The 18,400-nt window shown below is 37.8% G+C and overlaps 1 long non-coding RNA gene across 1 annotated transcript in view; it reads left to right on the top strand.

Annotated features, from left to right (window-relative positions):
• Positions 1-206: 206 nt before the first annotated feature.
• LOC118699357 (uncharacterized) overlaps positions 207-18,400 on the top strand; it is a 36,679-nt gene continuing 18,485 nt past the window's right edge. Inside the window, exons 1-2 of the long non-coding RNA XR_004982063.2 lie at positions 207-232; positions 1,663-1,776. This is a non-coding gene — a long non-coding RNA (uncharacterized LOC118699357). The remainder of the gene's footprint in view (positions 233-1,662; positions 1,777-18,400) is intronic.

Genomic DNA, 18,400 nt, shown 5'->3' on the forward strand with positions numbered 1-18,400 from the left:
ACCACTGTCTCACTCACTGCTCATTTAACAGGTACTTCTACAGGCACAAGGGCAATGATCTACAGCAAGGCATCATCCATACAGTCCAAGGGAATTCAGGAAATCAAATGGGAGACATTGCTGTGAAAGCCAAAAGGTCCAACAAAAAAGTGGGATTTTTACCTCTACTGGTCTGCAATTTTACTGTTAATATGTGCTGGAGTTGTGCCAGCTCCTACAGTTCACTTCAATGGTGAGAAGTGAACTAAACTTTGGTTTTGCTAAACTTTGGTTTTCTTTAATTCAGCAGGGCCTCCCGTTGTTTTAAAGGAGAGGAGGAAGCTTGGCTGCAGCCAGTTTGGCCCAGTGGGAATAATTGGCTTTTAGTCTTTCAGAGCAGGCAATCAGTGCAATTCCCAGTGCTGGGGAAATACATCTCAGCTGAACTTCCATAGGGGCTGGGGCTGGGAGCTGGATGGATCTAGGGACAAAGGGGAGAGTCCCCATTTGGGCAAGGGCACAGGACAGAGCAGGGAAGTCAAGGGCTACCTGGAATTTTCTGGAATGTAAAATTTCTCAGTGCTGCAGCACGAGGAGGGAGGCTGAGACTTTCAGCCTCTCTCTCCATTGTGCATTTATTTGGCACATTCCTTATTGGTTTTTGAAGGATTGCAGCTTGAGCCAAGCTTTGCTTGCTTTCAATATTAAAAAAACCCAAAAAACAAACAAACAACAACAAAAAACCCTAAAAAACAAACCACAAAAACCAAAAAATATCCTACTAAACTGCTGTGGTAAAGTCAATATGATGAAGAGGGAAGAACTTACATTAACTCAGGTTGTACTGAAGAAAATATTACAAATTACCAAAATATATTCATCATTATTATAAATAAACTAAATTTTTAGTGCGCTAGGAGAAAGAAAATTCCAAGGACGTTCTCCCTCTCTTTACAGAAGAGGCCCTGCAACCATTCTGATTCTTTCCATGTTTCATGTTATTTATGCAAATGTTTTTAAAAGCACAGAAGAAACCTCCTTTTCTACGTTGATGAGACCAGAAATGCAAACAGAATCATAAAATATATAATCTGACTTAAAAATTATTTTCCACGGGTAAAGAAAGGAATTTCTTGAAGGATTTAGCATTCTTTCTTCATCAATATTGTAGGAAAATGAAATTGCTTCTAAAATTCCCACTATATTAAAAGGAAGTGTAGGAGAATAGTGTGTGGGCAAGGCAAGGAATGGTATAATGCTGTTAAATTAAAATTCATGTCAAAAAATTAAGTGCATACAATGTGTACATGGCATATGCCTTAGGCATCTTACATTTGAGATCATACTAAAATAATAATTTTTATAATAATGAAACTCTAAAGTAATAAGACAGCCATCAGGATACATTTTAATAATTATTAGAGCATGAATAATACTGAACTCAGGTGGCAATAAAATAAATCATTCTCCTTAAACAATTGTTAATAGAGCAGAGACAGAAACTGATTTTCAAGGTGAAAATGCAAATTAAAAAGACTTTTGAGTTTTCAATCCAGAACATAACAAACACCCAGACAAAATCCCCTCACCAACTGGCTAAATTTGAATTTTCTGTTATGTAAAATATTCTCCCCAGAAAGGTCAGGTCAAGTAGAAAGTAGCTGTATTTTCTGCATTTCACAGATCTATTGTGGATACTGGTGCTGTGAAGATGTAAACCAGACTCTCAACAAGTGTTGAACTTTTGGGAAGAGGCAGATTTGCAACTGATGTACATCAGGCTCTTTGGAGCAAAAGGTATTTTTCTATAAAGCCTAAAGCCATAGAAGTCTTCAGAGTAGTCACACACCTCCCATTCCTCCCTGTCAGGAACCTTCTTCCATTCCCCTAAAAAACCTCACCAGAATAGATCTTGACATAAAAAAATAGAGGCTCAGTGCAGCAGGATGCAGATGAGGCATCCCAATTTCTGTCCACCAGGGCAAACTTTCTTTGGCATTTAATTATTATGTGACAGTACTATGTAGGCCTCTGTGCCTGGAGAAAGAATTTTCAAGTTAAAACTGTTTGCACAGTGTCCATCAAGCCCAGGCCTCCACCAGAGCTATTTCTGTAATTCATGGCTTTCAGGCATCACTGGGTAGTTTTTTTCCAATTTAATTATTACTTGGTTACAATCACAGTCAGTTCAAGATGCCATGAACTGTGCTTTTGTTGCAGATTAGACAAAATGAAGTTATGCTTGAGCATGTTCTGGGTTTGTTTTTTTTTCCTTCAGCTGTCATGGAAGCAACAAACACTGTGAGTTAGTAACCACTTAAGTTTGTCTTTTCCATTGAAATCTGGCCATTTCCTGAGAAAGTTCTCCCAGATTGGCACAGCATCACAGGATGTAAAGATGACAGCAATTTCAGCACGCTAATGTCTCATTTGCATGTCTTAGCATGCAGTATTCCTCCTTGATTGGCATTCTCATTAACTTGACATTAGAAAGACTGCCTGCTAACAACATAAGCAGCATTTAAACATAACTGCTATTAATTCCTCAGCTTTACAGCAAGGAACATTTAATTTTTCAAAGGTGCACCAGAGATAAATGTTTAAAGTTAGGCTGTTGATGCTGAGATATAGGGTTTTTCTTTTTTTTTTTTTTTCTTTTATTCAGTGTCATTTGGGTCAGATATGGACTTCAGACATGAGAAAATCACATACACTTTACAGCTACAAAGGCCAATAAATTTTCAGTATTTGTATATAAATGTATGGAGATAACAGAGATTTTTCTAATATCGGTTGGGAAAAGGTCAACTCCCTAATGAGAATGAAGGCTCTGAGGTATTATTTGGAAATTAACATTGCCTCTCTGATTAAAAACAGACATTCTCTGAATGCCCAGAACTACTGATTAATATTTTAAATTTTAAAAGCCAGTGTTAAGTCTTCATTTTTGTTGTCTGCTCTGAAACAGGCTTCTCTTTGGTATCTCTAGTATCAATACTTGTAGATTACTGTGCCAAGTAATGTTTTTTAAACAAAAATATAAGATCAAAATATGTGGTTTATCAGAATATTTGCAGCTTGTTTCCTCAAATCATCATCAAATGCTCCCATAGGATCCTGTTGATGCTGTGCTGGCGTGTGAACCAGATGAAGCAAGTGAAGCTGCACCAGGGAATAGGTGTGACCTGATGTGACTTCCTCAGAAATCTGTAAGCTGCTGGCTTCTCAAACAGCAGAAATTCTGTAAAATCCTAATAGGGTACTGGCATTACACATTCTTGGCATGGCTCAACTTGGCACATAGCTAACATTTCTAGCCCAGCTCTAATTTGTCCCATTGAAAGTGAAAATGTTTTAGTGATTTGTTTTCTTGGGCCTTTTTTTTTTTTTTTGAGGTTTTTTTGGTTGGTTTTTTTTTTTTTTTTTGATACTCAGTCCCAAAGACGTTATTTCTCTGGCAGAAAAATTACTGTCTTAAAACCAGCTTCAAATAAAAATATTTCTCACCTACTTGGTTGTCTGTTTGAATTTCTTTGTTCCTCTGAACCAATTAATGCCTTCTTTGCTATAACTTAGACTACCTTAAAATTATTTCCAGATGATAAAATCTCAAAACTTCCAAATACTTGTTTCACCAAATCAAAGGAAAGAAGTTGTTTTGTCATAAGACATTTTCCACATCTGTTTCAGTATCCTGATGTGATAGAAAGAGAGTTTTCTCTTATTAGGTGCTAGAAAGAGAGTTTTCTCTTATTAGGTGCTTATTAGGTGGCCACTTATTATTCAAGAGGTGGAAAAGCAGGAGAAACAGTTAATCATAGGGTTTTTTTCCCAGGTTATTCCAGCTAGGAAAATCCTTCTGGGAGTTTGCTGTTTCCCACTGAAGCATCCTGGTCCTTCCTCCACGGGGGTATTGAGTAATATTGCCAAAATACTTCTTTACACAGTGCTTTCTTATTTCAGTGTTGGATAAGATCTGGGAAACAAATTGCTTAATGTTGACCAAACCTTTGGAAGTCTTCCAAGCCCACAGAACTTTATGTGCAAATTTGTTGTCTTGCGTGCAGCCACCTTGACTTTGGAAGAAGCAAAGTCAAGCTTAACACTTTTCTGATCTGAGTCTCAGAGGCAGGTTTTGCAGCAGCCAGAGGAAGAGGAGAAATTGAAAGCCTATGCATGGGCAGCCTAACCTAAAAGCTAATAAATGAGCAGCATTTTATTTTTTTTTTATCTGTTGACTGAAGTGAGAGATGAAAGTGAGTGCCAAGTAGCAGCTATTATAGCATTGTGCACATGACATTGAGGTTCAGGGTCAGCTGTTTCCATTACAAACCCCATTTTTCAGGGTTTATAACTTGTCTGCCTTAAATCACATCTGGCTGAGACTGGCATGCAACCTGTCAGGACAGCTATAGGAGATATTTTCTCATTTCTTTCATTAAAAAAAGAAAATAAGTCCTTACATCATTTAACTCATTTGCCTTTCTAATGCAGTTAAAAGCTGCTTTAGCTGGTAACTACAGACACTTCAGGGGAACAGAAGGTTCTAAGACAAAAGAAAATACTTTTAAGGGAAAAACTTTTAATGCAGTGTATCCTGGACCATAGGAAAACTGAGGCTATGAATTCAAATTTTGCAGCTCAAGTCAACTCTGCAGTTGTTAAAGTGATGTCAAGCTGTGTCTCCAGACACACAGATGAGAAAACATTTCTCACTACTGTTTTTTCTCTCCGTTTATTTGTCTCTGATGTGAAATCCAGCTAGTGAGCCACCTGACTCAAGAAGCATAGTGATGTCTTTAGTGCTCAGATCAGTAGAATTTGGATCCCTGCATTGCTGTGCCACAGGGAAAACAAGAGATGACTGTATTCTTTTCATAGATGTCTGAGAACACAGATGCAACACATGGCAAGAGAGGAGCAGGGCAGGAGGAATAAAAGAAAAAAAAAAAAAACAGGGAATTAAAAATAGGAAGAAACACAGTTTTCATTAAATGTAGCTAATAAACCAAATTTATTCCAGGCCTCCGTAAAGGAAGAAGGACATGAAAATTGCAATTAATGTTACAACTCCCAAGTACAGGCATTGTTGACAATGAATACCTCAGTGTGAATATCTCTTTGTTCCTTCCAGATGGTTCTGCCCAAACAGGAACTCACTTCAGTATATTTGAAATACTGTTCTGAGGTGACTTGAAGCTGACACAGCCTCTCCCCACGTGGCTCCCCTTCCACAGGATCTTATGGACACCAAGGAGAGGATTGTGTCCTCACACCCATCTTTACACTGCCTCCACTTCTCTCTGTGATGAATTCAGGTTTCTTTGTTATATCAGAGGTGAATTCAGAAAGTATTTGCAAACACTCTGCCTCTGGGCTATGTAGCCCATCTTTCACCTCTTGGAAAAAAAAATTTGTGCAGAATACAGGGGTGAGGCACGTAGAGAAGACAGGTTCTGAGTGAGTGTTGACTGTCAGAGCCCTGCATCTCCTGACACATTAAAAAATAATTTGTGTGAAATTTACAGCTGGAGCACCAACTGCCTAAAGTCATCTGAATTTACAGCTCCCACAAGAATGAGATACTATCAGGTAGGGTGGGAAAGGGTCTTATTTCTTTTTCTCTACTACTCTTCTGATTTTGCCTTTCCAGGAGAGAAGATCAGATTCTTGCTGTACAGAAAGGGCACCAGCCTTTGATTCAAGTTATCCTCAAGCTTCCCCTCTAACTCAGTGCTTGCTTAGCATATTTTCCAGCACCAACAAAAAGCAGCAGGAAGGCTTCATCCCAGACTGATATTCATCCCTGAGAGATATTTTGCAGAAGCAAAATATCTGAAAAAACCCATGGAAAGGGAGACAAGCAAAACCCAATTCAGATCAAGGATTTGACCCAAGATCTCTTGCCCCCAGAAAACTGTCATAAGAAGCAGACTTCAGAGTATTTACAAGTCAAACAGCTGCAACATTTCCTACTGGAGATGGGTCATAATACACAATACCCCAAGTGCTAATTGAGCCCATGAGCAAATAGGTTAGCATGACTCCTTAACCTTGCAGCTGAGATCCTCAGCTGGGAGTTTAAGTATTTATGGGGGATGATTGTGCCAGCAGGAAAGGCTGAGAGCACATGACCTGGGTTGTGCTGTGACTAAAGGGCAGGAACCTGCTTTTGATAAGTCTGGAAACGATGCTCTTGGTTTCAGATCCTCAAAATTAGAATCCTTCTAGTGGAACAAGCATTCTGATTGTCGTGCTCTGCAGAGTAAGGTGAGGCCACGTTGTTTTTCCTCCATTTCATAAATCTATTTCTTTGTTTTATTGAAAATTTTCTGGGGGCTAAAAGTTTAATTTTCAGTCAAAGGATATAGGTTTTCAGTACAGATTTGGCTTGGTTTGCAGGAGGGTGAGGGGTTGTTCAGTTTTGGTTGATTCATGTTTGGTTGGTTGGTTAGTTTTGAGAAAAAAGGGGGAAAATATATCAGTCCAGTTACTGATTTTATTCAACAAAATGTACTTAAAAATATGTAAGAATATTTTCATACTTCCATTTGGAAGGTAAAATCTATTCTCCAGCTTCAGGCATCCTGTAAGCATTTTACCTTGAAATTATAACTTGTCTTGGAATGATAATTGGGCTAGGCTTCTGCTGAGCTTTAAGTGATTTCATTGGGGTTTACTGGGCAATTGGCTATTTTGCTTCTCCTGCAAAGAATGGCTGTAATTTCTGTCAGGACATATATATTTTATCTTTATGAAAAAAAAAAAAAAACCAACCCAAAAATCAAAGTTAAAAAATAATCCTGGCAACTTTTGAGGGAGAGAAAAGGTGATAGTTGACAATTATTCTATATGCATGTATAAAGTTGCATATAGGTAACTTATTCTAAATAGAAGTGCAATAAAGAACAGACCTGTAATCTTAGTTTATAAAGCTGGACAAGTGTTGCATTAGAGAGCCCACTCAAATTCCCTGAGGGAATCTAGACACACAATTAGAGGTAAACACAAAAAACATCCCCAAGGAAAAGCATAATAATAAAAAAAGTATTTTTATAATAAAGAACTATATTAAAAATAAAATTAAAAAAAAAAGTTGTGCATTGTATAATAAAAGCACAGAACCCAAGGCAAAAAAGATCCAGTCAATCTTCCAAATGATCTTTATGAGAGTTAAGGGAGGGTTGGTGATTTCACGAGAGACCTCGAGGAGCGCGGTCTGTGCAGTCTCATTACCCAGCACTGCCTGGACACTAATATCAGGGCTAGGCAGAGGCAGACACAAAACCCATCATTTGGCTTGTCATACATAGCTAATAAAGCAGAACTGGAGACTTCTTGCCTCTGCTGGTTCGTGTGGGGCCAGTTTCTGGCAGCTGCTGACTACAGGCACCTGCCAATAATCCCAGGGCTGTGCCTTGTCCTCCTTTCCAAGCTGCAGAGCTGTGATGCTGACCCACTGCAATGTGCCAAGGAGGAGCATCCCCTGCTGAGCCCTGCCCGGTTCCCCTCTGGAACTCCCTCATATGTGTGTGTATCTTTCTGCAAACAGCAGCCTTAATCCACTTTGCAGGTTCACACTGAAAGAATTTGCTGCCTCCTCTGTAAAAAGAATCCCAGTGTGCCACGGTGAGTGTGAGTCCAAGGGGAGTTTCAGAGTTAGAAAATTTAATTGAGAGCTGCACTCTCTTCATGTTAATTTAATAATTTGACCAAGCATCAATATCACTGGGCCTGTCTGAGCAGAATTTAACCAGTAAATATTCTTACACCAGTCAGCCAAAAGAAAAGGACTGCTGCAACAATGCATTCACAATTCAAAGTTCTTGCTTTATGGCTGTGTGTGACACTGTAGTCCTTATAAATAAAATACCCTCTGAGATTGATGGCTAGGCCTGCCCTAGAAGTGCAGGAACACACACACTGAGTTTCATGTTTAGTGGGCCTCAAGTCTGACACATTTTGTAATTGCAGGGAAAATGGATCCCTTGGATAACTCTCTAAATTACGTGGCCAACAAACTATAACACCAGGACTCCAGAATCTTTAATCATAATAAAAAGTATACCAAATGGCCATGTGTATGATTAGTTTACAGATATAACTAGATGGAAGATACAACACTCAGTTGCAATCTATTTATGAAGACAGGCAGGAAATTATATGAGACAAGGGAACTAATTTTGCAGAGTGAGATATAGTGATTAGCAGTGGTTCCTCATTTAATCTTTAGGCCTATAAAATTCAGTGCTCTGAAATCTATTGAACACACCGTTCAAATACCTGTGGCATTATTTTGGGATGCAGTCACTGCAGCTGTGTTCTGCAGAGCTAACCTGTGATAGAATAGCCTCAAACAGAACTGGTCACCAAATTAGGCTGAGAAAAAAAACTATTACTATTTTTAGTTCATCACTTTTCCCTCTCTAAGGACAATTTCAGAAAGTTATTTGGGCTGGTTCTAACTGGTTATCTATTCTATCCCATGCAGATATTTTTCAGAAGTGCTGTTACATCCCATGCCCATAAAACATACGGTATGTGTAGCATATATAGGCTGTAATTAAAAAGAGGCACTTGTGTTGACAAAAAGCCAGTTGTTCCCACATAAGTGTAAAGACTGTCTTCTCTACCAATTAAGAATCAGCAGAATATGGGCTTTAATTGTCCTCTTGGGGAACTTGTCTTTTGTATCTATGATAAATACATGATTATAAGGACAAATTATATGAGCAGCAATAATTTCCTAGTAATGTGATCATTAAAAGCCTTCACAACTGCAATATATCAATATTAATTGGGACAGATGATCATTTTACTGACATGCTCAAGTCATTATCCATATTTCAGTACTTCATGAATACCTGAATAGTCTTAATGATGTGATTTTTTAAAGATTCTTTCTTCAGCGGCCTTAACATTTGTTGTTTATCTAAAAAGTATCTAAAAAGAAAAAAGAAGACTAAGAGAAAATAAATTGGAATCAGTGCAGGGAGTTCTGAGCTAAAAGTAAGCAAGATCCAGCAAAATTTCAGTTTCTGTTCAGGCATTAGAACTGTTAATCACAATTATTGAGAAGAAACAGCCAAACAAACACTGTCTGCAGGGCTTGGGTTGTGTTAAGTCCATGGTCAATGTTTGCTGATTAAGAGGACACTGTCACTCAGCTTTGGAGGCCAGGCAGTCCATACAACAACCTGTTGATTCATACTCCTTAGTAATATTCATTGCACTGCCTGTCTGCTTCAAAGGCCTTTTCTCATGAGGGAACAGACACAATTTGCATGCCCTTTTATTCCCTTTTATTTGCATCCTCTGTGTCAGTGGACTGGCAAATAATTTTGTTTCCTGCCACAGACAGGCTGTTGAAAAGGCCACGCTGACTTGCAGATAACATGTTTGCAAGAAGAATGATAAACTTGATAGGATAATATCCTGAAAGCTGAAGTGAAATGACAGAATGTAGCTGCAGAACACATTTTGTGCCCGAAAGGGTGCTATAGACTCACTGCTACTGCTCCTGGAGATGTGAATGTCAGGTCTCAGTCTGATTCCTGCCTTGATATCACACCTGCTGATTTTTCATCTGCTATAGACTCATGTCACGGTTTGATACAAACCAAAGACTGTCCTGACTTTGTGCATTTATTGATAACCATGGAAGAAACACATAAATGCAATAGCTAAGGCTGAAGAATAAACAGACAAGGTATCTTTTTATATAAGGGTGACTGGACACAATAGCAATATTCATATACTCATTATTAAGGCTTGAAGGGTTAATTCATACTGTAGTTGTTTAATAAGACACCAGGTGTCATCAGTAGGGCTGTACCAAGGACATTTTTCTTGCCAAAGCAGAAGCTAGTATCTGTGAAAAAGTAACATTTACAATGTAGACTGAACTGTGATCATAATGTCTATTAGTGCCCTCCTTCCAGTAGCTATGACTGTCAACGTAAGGTATCCTGACATAAAAATTATAAACAGAGCTAACAAAAGCCTATCTACAGGCTTATGCTCATAATTATATACATACTAACTTGCCATGATAGGAAAACCCCTATAATAATGTGCTGCTGCAGTAAAGAAATTGAATATTCAACTCTAGAACAGGTGTAGGGTGGCTGTTTTACCCCAAATTGCAAGGCAATCTATCTTTAAAATGGTACATTTACAAACATAAAACAAGTATTACTTTAAAATTTAGATTTTACATTTAATTTTGAGTTAACATTCTTTACAGTTAAATATAATTCTAGAATTCACACAGTAAAGGTAAAAATATTTCTCTTACTGTGTTATATTCATTCTTCATGGAGGACATCACAGGGTGACACTACAGGATTATACTGAAATCTATGGATCTAATGGGGAGAGATGTCCAAACAGTATCAAAGAAAAAATCTGTTGATATTGACTCCCAGTTGAATTTAACTTAAAATTGTAAGGTTTTTTCTGTAGATTAAATTCAAAGATTGTTTTTGGTTTTGAGACTAAGTATTTTGATATTATTTTACTTTGGCATAAAATGCAGGTGAAGGGAATTCTGAAGTCTATTTAATTTGCTCATCTTGGATCTGGAATACCATGGTTCAATATCTTCCCCTGTTTGATGAGTCTTGAATCCACTGCTCTCAAAGTCTTTTAATGGTCAGGCTATTAGGCATTGCAAAATCCCATTCTTTATCTTTCCTTTTGTTTTGTTTTGTTTTCCATTTTCTAGAAAACGTTTTTACAGAAAAAAAAATTATTCTCTTGTTTATTGAGTGGGACATATCCTTATGATTTAAATAGCTCTGGTGAAGTAGAAAATCTCCCAGAGAGCCAGAGAGAGCTACATGTCTCCAGAGTCTGTGACAAAGCCATTCGTGTGAGAAAAAGGAATTCTTGGTCCAACAGCAACAGCTGCACGGTTTATTTAATCTGCCTCTTTTAACTTATTCTCTCACAGCTTTGGTAGGACTTTGAACCTATGAATTATCTGCTTTTTGTAAATTATCCTCTCTTTGTATGGTGGGAAACATAAGTGCTTTTTGTTATCTTTTGTATACAGTGAAATAACTGGATAATCATATATGGTCAAAATGTGTAAACCATGTGTCTGTCAAAGGTCTAAACTGATGTCCCTTGGAGTAGTGGAACTATTGTATTCAGAAAGAATGTGTGATTTCTCCACTATTAGGAAATTGTTCTGTTGGGTATTTACTATTATTTACTTTGAAATTATATCTCTGCTTGTTTTTATTCAATAATCAAGAGGATGCCAGGAGCTACAATAGTGTGAATGAAGCCTAATATTATACATTTAGGATGCAATTATATTAAACCACTCAAGCAATTACACTTATACTCTGAAGAAAGAACAAAATGAGCCAGATAGAAAACTCTGGTTCCAAGAACTTAATACCTTTACACTGTAATTTAGTGTAAAACTTGAACTTCGAGATATGGTGTCATGGCACATTCAGCAAGATGCAAAAATTTCATAGCTAATAACTTACTCAGTTATAATCAGGTGGAATTAGCAAAGAGTCTTTCACATGTAGTAAAACACAACTTTCAGCTTTCCCATGTGATCTCTTTTTTTGTGAAAGCAGAAAGCATGAATCGAAGTCTTGCTTCTTTTATCTATGGGGAATACAAGTGAGGATGTAGATAAAAAAAAATTGAAGGTAATGAAAAACTTGCTTAATTTAATCTTCAGACTAGAAAATGTAAATATGACATCAAATTTCTCATCCTTTATTCAGCAATTTGCCTGACATAAATGTATTTTATTTCTCAGGAATACAATAACAGACTAACTTTCCTAGGCTAAAATGCTGTGTATCTCCAGGACATGCTATCCTCTTTTTTATTCTCCTTTAGATTTCTTTGGTAGCGAGCATCCATCCTTGTCGGGACTGCTCAGTACTGAGAGCACACGGGTTGTGTCTGTTAATGGGCACTAGATTGTTAGCATTATTGCTATTTTGCCAAAGACAAAATTAGCAGAAAGAAAGCATCATCAAACTAAACATAATTCAAATAGTCATGGTACCCTGTCCAAAGATGATCATGATTTGTTCAAACTTCTCATCTTCTATTCCTCCAATTAGATGTTCGTTTAAATGAAATTTGGGAGAGGGAAGCTTTTTAGATGTTCTGTCATACTGTGATCCAAGATATTGAAAAAACCCCAAACCTTACTAAAAAATTGCAACAAGTAAGCAAAAATAGTTCTGCAGTGTTTTGGATGTAATGTTTTCCTAAAAAAAAAAATAGCATCCACTGCCACTAATGTAGTTTTCACCACTTAAACTTTTTCCATTTCTCAATCTGTATGAGTGCAAACAACTCATAAATAAAACATCTTTGGGGAGCCAAAAGGCTGTTTCTTCTGTAGGAGTTCTAATAAGGAGCTCACATGCTGCATGTTGCTAGGCTTATTTGAAACCTGCTGGTGTCCTCCTCTCAGTATGAGAGTATAAAACTCTCCAAAAAAGAGCTCCTCCACCGTGGCTGTCTCTGTGGGATGCAGGCAGAGATATCTGGTCGTTTGTAAGAGGAGTAGCTGCCCCCTGTGCCAGTCAGAATTTAAGGATGTCCAGTACTATTGGAATCCTTTTTTCCCAGGATAGTGCCAAGACTGGCGCACATCTAAGGTGCATTACCGTTAGTAACATTATCTTCTTAATCGTGATAAGTGCTAATGGTTCATCTTGAATAACTAGATTATCTTGAAAATCTTAATATCATTTTATGACTTGAAAGCAGTGAGATTTGGATAATGTTGGAGAGATTTGGATAATGTTGGAGAGATTTGGATATTTGCTTTTCTCTGCATCTCATGTGCTACCTGGAGTGACTCCAGCTGCAGGGCCACTCTGCTTACCTGGGAGGAGACCTCTGTCAGGAAGATGCTCTTAAAGGGAGGCAGCCAAATTGCTCCAAATCACACTCTGTACTCAGGATCCTGTCCTGACTGGTCCTTATGGCTTCATTCCCTTTTTATCTTCTCGTCTTTCTGGTCTTTGTTTCAGAGGAATCTTTCAATTTTCTCATCTGACAGAGCAATAGAAATCATGTTATAATAGCACGTTCAGAGCACTGCTAGACAAGGGCTGTGTTAAATTCTGAGAAAGCTGAATTCCTCTGGCTCACTGCTGAAATGTGCTCTGAAACACAGTGTGGATTCTCCATTTCAATTTTTTCACAAATAAAAAAAGAAATTATGCATAATTCCAGAGAAAGAGGGAAGGATGCAAAAATACCTCTCTTACATCTTCTGTATCTAATGCTGCAACAATTATTTTGGGGTTTTGCCCTGAGTGGTGAACTTACAGCTAATGAGATGTGATCTCATTATTCAGTCAAAGACTTATGAAGATAAGTTTAAAAATTAATACTTATTTATTTATTTATTTATATTAAGGTGAAAGGTGATAAAGAGAGCTTCCTAGCCTGTGATTAGCATGTCAAAAATTCCCTGTTAGCCTCAGAATCATAGGTGTGTCTAACCTCATCACAGCTGTAAATCACTTTAATTGGCACAGAAACAGAGAAGAGCATAGGCAGGATGATCTCAGACTTCCTGAATGATAACCCATCAGTTGACTAAAACAGTCACTACCTCACCTTTGTAAAGGATACACTGAATATCTATCAAATTTTGATTATGTTTGAGAACTTTAAATACACAAACTAGGACTTTGTCACAGTAATTTCTTTAAAAACTTCCATAATGATAAAAAATTCAATTTTGCTCTATGACCATGCTTCCATTCTTATCATTACCTTCTGGTTTCCCATTGTTATGCTAAATACTTTGATTTTTCCTTTTACATGTGGTGTGCCTCCACTGTCCTGCAATATTGATTATGTACACTGTACTTCAAAGCTTAGAAGTAACAGGTCTCCTTGAGGCAACATATATTTGTCTTTATGTAATCAGTTCAGCAGGATTTTTGACTTTATTTTCAAGAAATTCTTCCTATATATATCATATAGTTGTATATATGCACTTATACACATATGTATATGTATAAAAAGGAATATACCTTTACATACTCATATGCAATTTAAAGAGTTGGCCAATACACAAAAAGTACCATTCACAGGACATATATGTTGTCTCATCATCTGATTTGAAGATTCTAAGGTGCTGGATTTTTTAAACTGTTTTTTCTGGACTATATAAGTTCTGAATTTCTGTGGCAGTGAACACTAGGTTTGGTTTTTTTTCACTGCTGTGTTCCTCTCTCTTTAAGGCTGAAGTTAGCTGGAAACTTTTTAATGTCATTATTCATTTCTACAAAGAGGATTCTGCTACTGGCACCTGTTGTCCTAGGACTTTTCTTTAGTTTTCACCTACAGAACATTTGACCTCTGCTGTGGAACAGTGGAGTATTTTTATTAACATACTTGGTCTGGACAGTAGTTCTGCTCTCTCATCTTGATGCTTTTTCATGAGTTCTCCAGAGAGGCTTTGATCACTGAAAAAAATTGCTTTTTCATGACCTCATTTAATATGCAGAATAAGCTTCACTACCAGGTGCCATGGTTTTCCCTCACTGAGATTTCCCTGAGGACATCATGGCCTTTTTTGTAAATCTCCTTGTGACTCCTTTGTTCTTCAAAATGTAGGCAGTGCTGAAACTCCCAAATCTGCATTTGAAAATGCTCTTTCTGTGATTTTTTCTTTCTCTTTCTTCTATTTTTCAGTGAGACCTCGGCCAACCCCTTTCCTGTATCCACACATATTTGAAATGAGGTTTCACTGGCTGTCTTCCACAGTCATATTTTGAACCCTGGGGCTTCCTGGAACAATTTTCTTCCACTCAGATTTTGGCTCTCACTTTTTTATTCTGGGTCTTTTAAGTGCATACATCTAAATGAAAAACTGCTTTTGTACTGTGCTGCATGCTGTCTCTCTCTTGGAGCTATTGCACGCTCTATTATAGTTATATAGAGATATAGATGATAGTTTATTCTGTGTGGCTGAACGTTTCCAAAGCAAATTTCAACCTTCAAAGTTATAATTAGCTCTTTGTCTGTCTTGTTCTCTCCTGAAGCTGTCTGTTATTGCATGGAGCACTGCACTTGTCCCATAGAGGACTGAAAAATGTGTGTGAAGCTGCTTGCTCAGGTTTCCAAAGTGGAAAAGCCATGGTTGTATGAGGACTTTGTACTTCTGACCCAAAATCACACTGGCCCCCAAAAGACCTTATTACATAAGACAGAAGGTGGAATGTTGGAAACTTAAATGAAGGATTTGCCTTTATGTGTTAGCTCATTTTGAATCAGAAACTCTTATATTGCCAATTATATTAAATCTGTTGGTTCCATCTGTTTCAATCCAGTAGAACACTTACTGCACAATTGTAGCTTCATTAATAAATGAATTATGCTCAGTAAGTTTTCATTCCAAAAGCAAATGGATTAAAGCATTTGTACTCCATCCTAAAGATACTCTTAAGTACACAAAGTGAATAAAAGTCTCTGTCTAAAAAACAATTTTAATAAAAAAAAAAACACCTGATGTTACACAAGTAGAATTTTCACATCAAATTCATTCCTGACCTAACCAGTGCAGAGAATCTCTGGGAAATGTTAAGGGTATTTTACAAGGTAAAGACTTAATGGTTTTAAGGCAGATAAAAATCTCTATTGTAACAATTTACAGGTCATATAACATGGAGTGAACTTTTCCAGAGACTTTTTTTTGCATTAGCACAGCACAGTTTACAGGTTTGCAGCCAGATCCTCAGCAAAGCAGGAGACCCCAGGTCAAGCTTTGGTCCATGAAAGGGTTCTGCCTGCCAGCCCTACAAAAAGCAGATCTCACAGCACGGAGAGCTGGAATGGCAGTGATCCTCAGCATTTTCAGATGATCCAGAATTATTCAGGGGGCAGAAAGGAAGCAGCAAGTCCCCCAGCAATCCTTTGGTGCAGAGTGACACTTTTCAGCCACATGCCGTGAGGTTTGCACAGCGACCATCAGTTTACCCGGGAAGGGGGCAGCGTCTCTTCAGAGTTAAGATCCTGCAAGGCTGCAGTTTGAAGCAGAACAGCTTTGTGAGCTCTGTTGCAATTTCCCTGCTCAGCTGGTCCCGGGGGAGCCGTGTAATACCAGGGAGTTCCATGTTTGCACCTTCTGAAGGTCACTCCCAGGGACTCTCTGTCATAAGCGGAATATTAACGCTTTTCATTTCCCTTACACATCCTTCAGGTTCAGCACGTGTCAGGGAAAGAGCTGCCTTGTACCTGTGAGTACCCCTGCCTGCAGGTGCAGGGATTTCCAGGAGGAATAGCAAGTGAAGGAAAAAATGTGCTTCAACCCAGTGCAGTTTCACTAGAAGGGCATAACATAGAGGTGGGAAAAACAGGGACAGCTGGTGCTTCAGCGCAGCAGTGAGAGGGAGAATAGTGTAGGAAAAGAAAAATAGAGAATTAACTGAGCTGGTTTCTTACAAATATGGTGCAATTTATAGTTCATAATTTTTCAAATAGATAGATAATGGCTCTGGGGGTTGATTTTTTTCTCTTTCTTTTTGATGCTATGTCTCCCAGACTATCCGATCTTTTAGCTGTTTGTTTCTTCCTTTTGAAATTAGTTTAAATTATTACATTAAGGTTCAGAAAACCAAACAATATCACACAGTAAGAGATTACACCTAGTCTATTTCTTTAAATTGGGCTTTTTTTTTCTTGCTTTTTTTTTTCCCCCCCCAGGAAAACTATTACTATCTCATGCTTACAACCAGTCCCTGAGGCTAAGGAAAGTCAATCACATATCAGAAGAAGCAGGTGAATATAGACAAATCCTGTGTCCATGTCATAAAAAGAATCCTTGAAGATTCTGGGTCACTGGTATTCCCATACCCTCATTTTCTCACTTCACATTTGCCCCCTAGACATTAATATGCATGAATGTTTAGGATTTGGGCATCTGATGAACTGGAAAGATCTTCTACACAGCCTGTCCTACTCACAGTCAACAGATCCACTGCAAACCTTCAGTGGTCAGGAAAACTTAGAATTGAGAAAAAAAAAGTGCAGGTAAGGATTTTAGGTTCATTGAGTAGCCAAGAGTTTTGTTAAAGTCAAAGAATATGGGGCTATACATATACATACCTATATATATATATATATATATATATCTTTTGCATTCTTAGACAAAGGATAAATTCAAACCTGAAAGAAAAAGAATTAAAGACCCAGTCATTTTACTTTTCCCTGTTCCAAGTAGTGAAAGAAAGTGATTCTAAATCAGTCTGAAAAAAATAATCAGGCAAAAAAGGACATCATCATCATCTTTGCAAACTAAAATTAAGCTGTCACAATCAGAGTTAAAACTGATGGGATATCTCTGCAAGATGACTGATGAATTTTTCAGCCTGTAGCGGCAAATCAAGCCAGCAGAACAATAGCATGTGCCAGGTGTCGTTTGAATGAATAGTGCCATGTTCCTTTTTATTTTTTTTTCCCCAAAAAAATATGGCTAAAAGCATTTCTGTTTTCCATGTTTCAAGCAGGCCTTTTCTATCACTGTAATATTTTCACAGTTCAGCTCCAATGGACAGCTGTTTAATACTGGAACATCTCACTGCTCTGATTCCATTCCAGTCCCACAGCCTGGAAGATGTGCATGTCCTTACCTTTGTAACCATCAGGGAAGGTTTGACCAGAAGGTGGTCAGATGACCCCTGCAACCTAAATTATTCCATGGTTCTGTAGAATTCCAGAGAAATTCTACAAAATAGACTCAATTCTTCCTTCTGGATTCATCCAGTCATACCAGAGTGAAGGCAACTAAAGTAATTCTGCTTTGCGCCCATGAAATCCTCGCCAGGGGAGGGAGAAAAGCCATGAGGAGAAATGTGATACAATCAGCATGGCCATTTGGAGTTTTAGTACCATTCTCAAAATAAATCTAAAAATATAGCTTAGCCTGTGTTTTCTCCAAATTTGTTGTATTTCTCTTTGTCTATCCTTGTAACCCATAGTAATGATGCAGTGCTGCTATTGCTATCACAGATGGTGAAGGGTATATGATGAAATTTTCATTTACTGCAAAATCCTTTGTGACATTTTTATAAAGAAAATCAGTGGAAACTCCACTCCAGAAATGCTTAGCTGCTTGGGATATTATACTGATGGCTATAAAAAAACCCCAGCAACAAAATGCTGCAATAATCCTGTAGAAATATAGGACTTTATTGATGTGCAAATTTTCTTGTGGTTGTCTACCTTTGGCTTTTCTATACAATATGGCAATATGGATATGTTTAGGGTAATCCAAGTTCCATTCATATTTCTTCCAGTTTTAATTTAGGGAGCTGAAGTGCCACTTTAGTTCAGATGGTCAGAACCTGATGCTAGAAAGCCCAAGACTGTGGGATTCAATCCCAATGTGGGCCATTCTCCTAAGAGTTGG

This window comes from Molothrus ater, chromosome 2, assembly GCF_012460135.2.
Source record: "Molothrus ater isolate BHLD 08-10-18 breed brown headed cowbird chromosome 2, BPBGC_Mater_1.1, whole genome shotgun sequence".
In the NCBI taxonomy this organism is placed as follows: Eukaryota; Metazoa; Chordata; class Aves; order Passeriformes; family Icteridae; genus Molothrus; species Molothrus ater.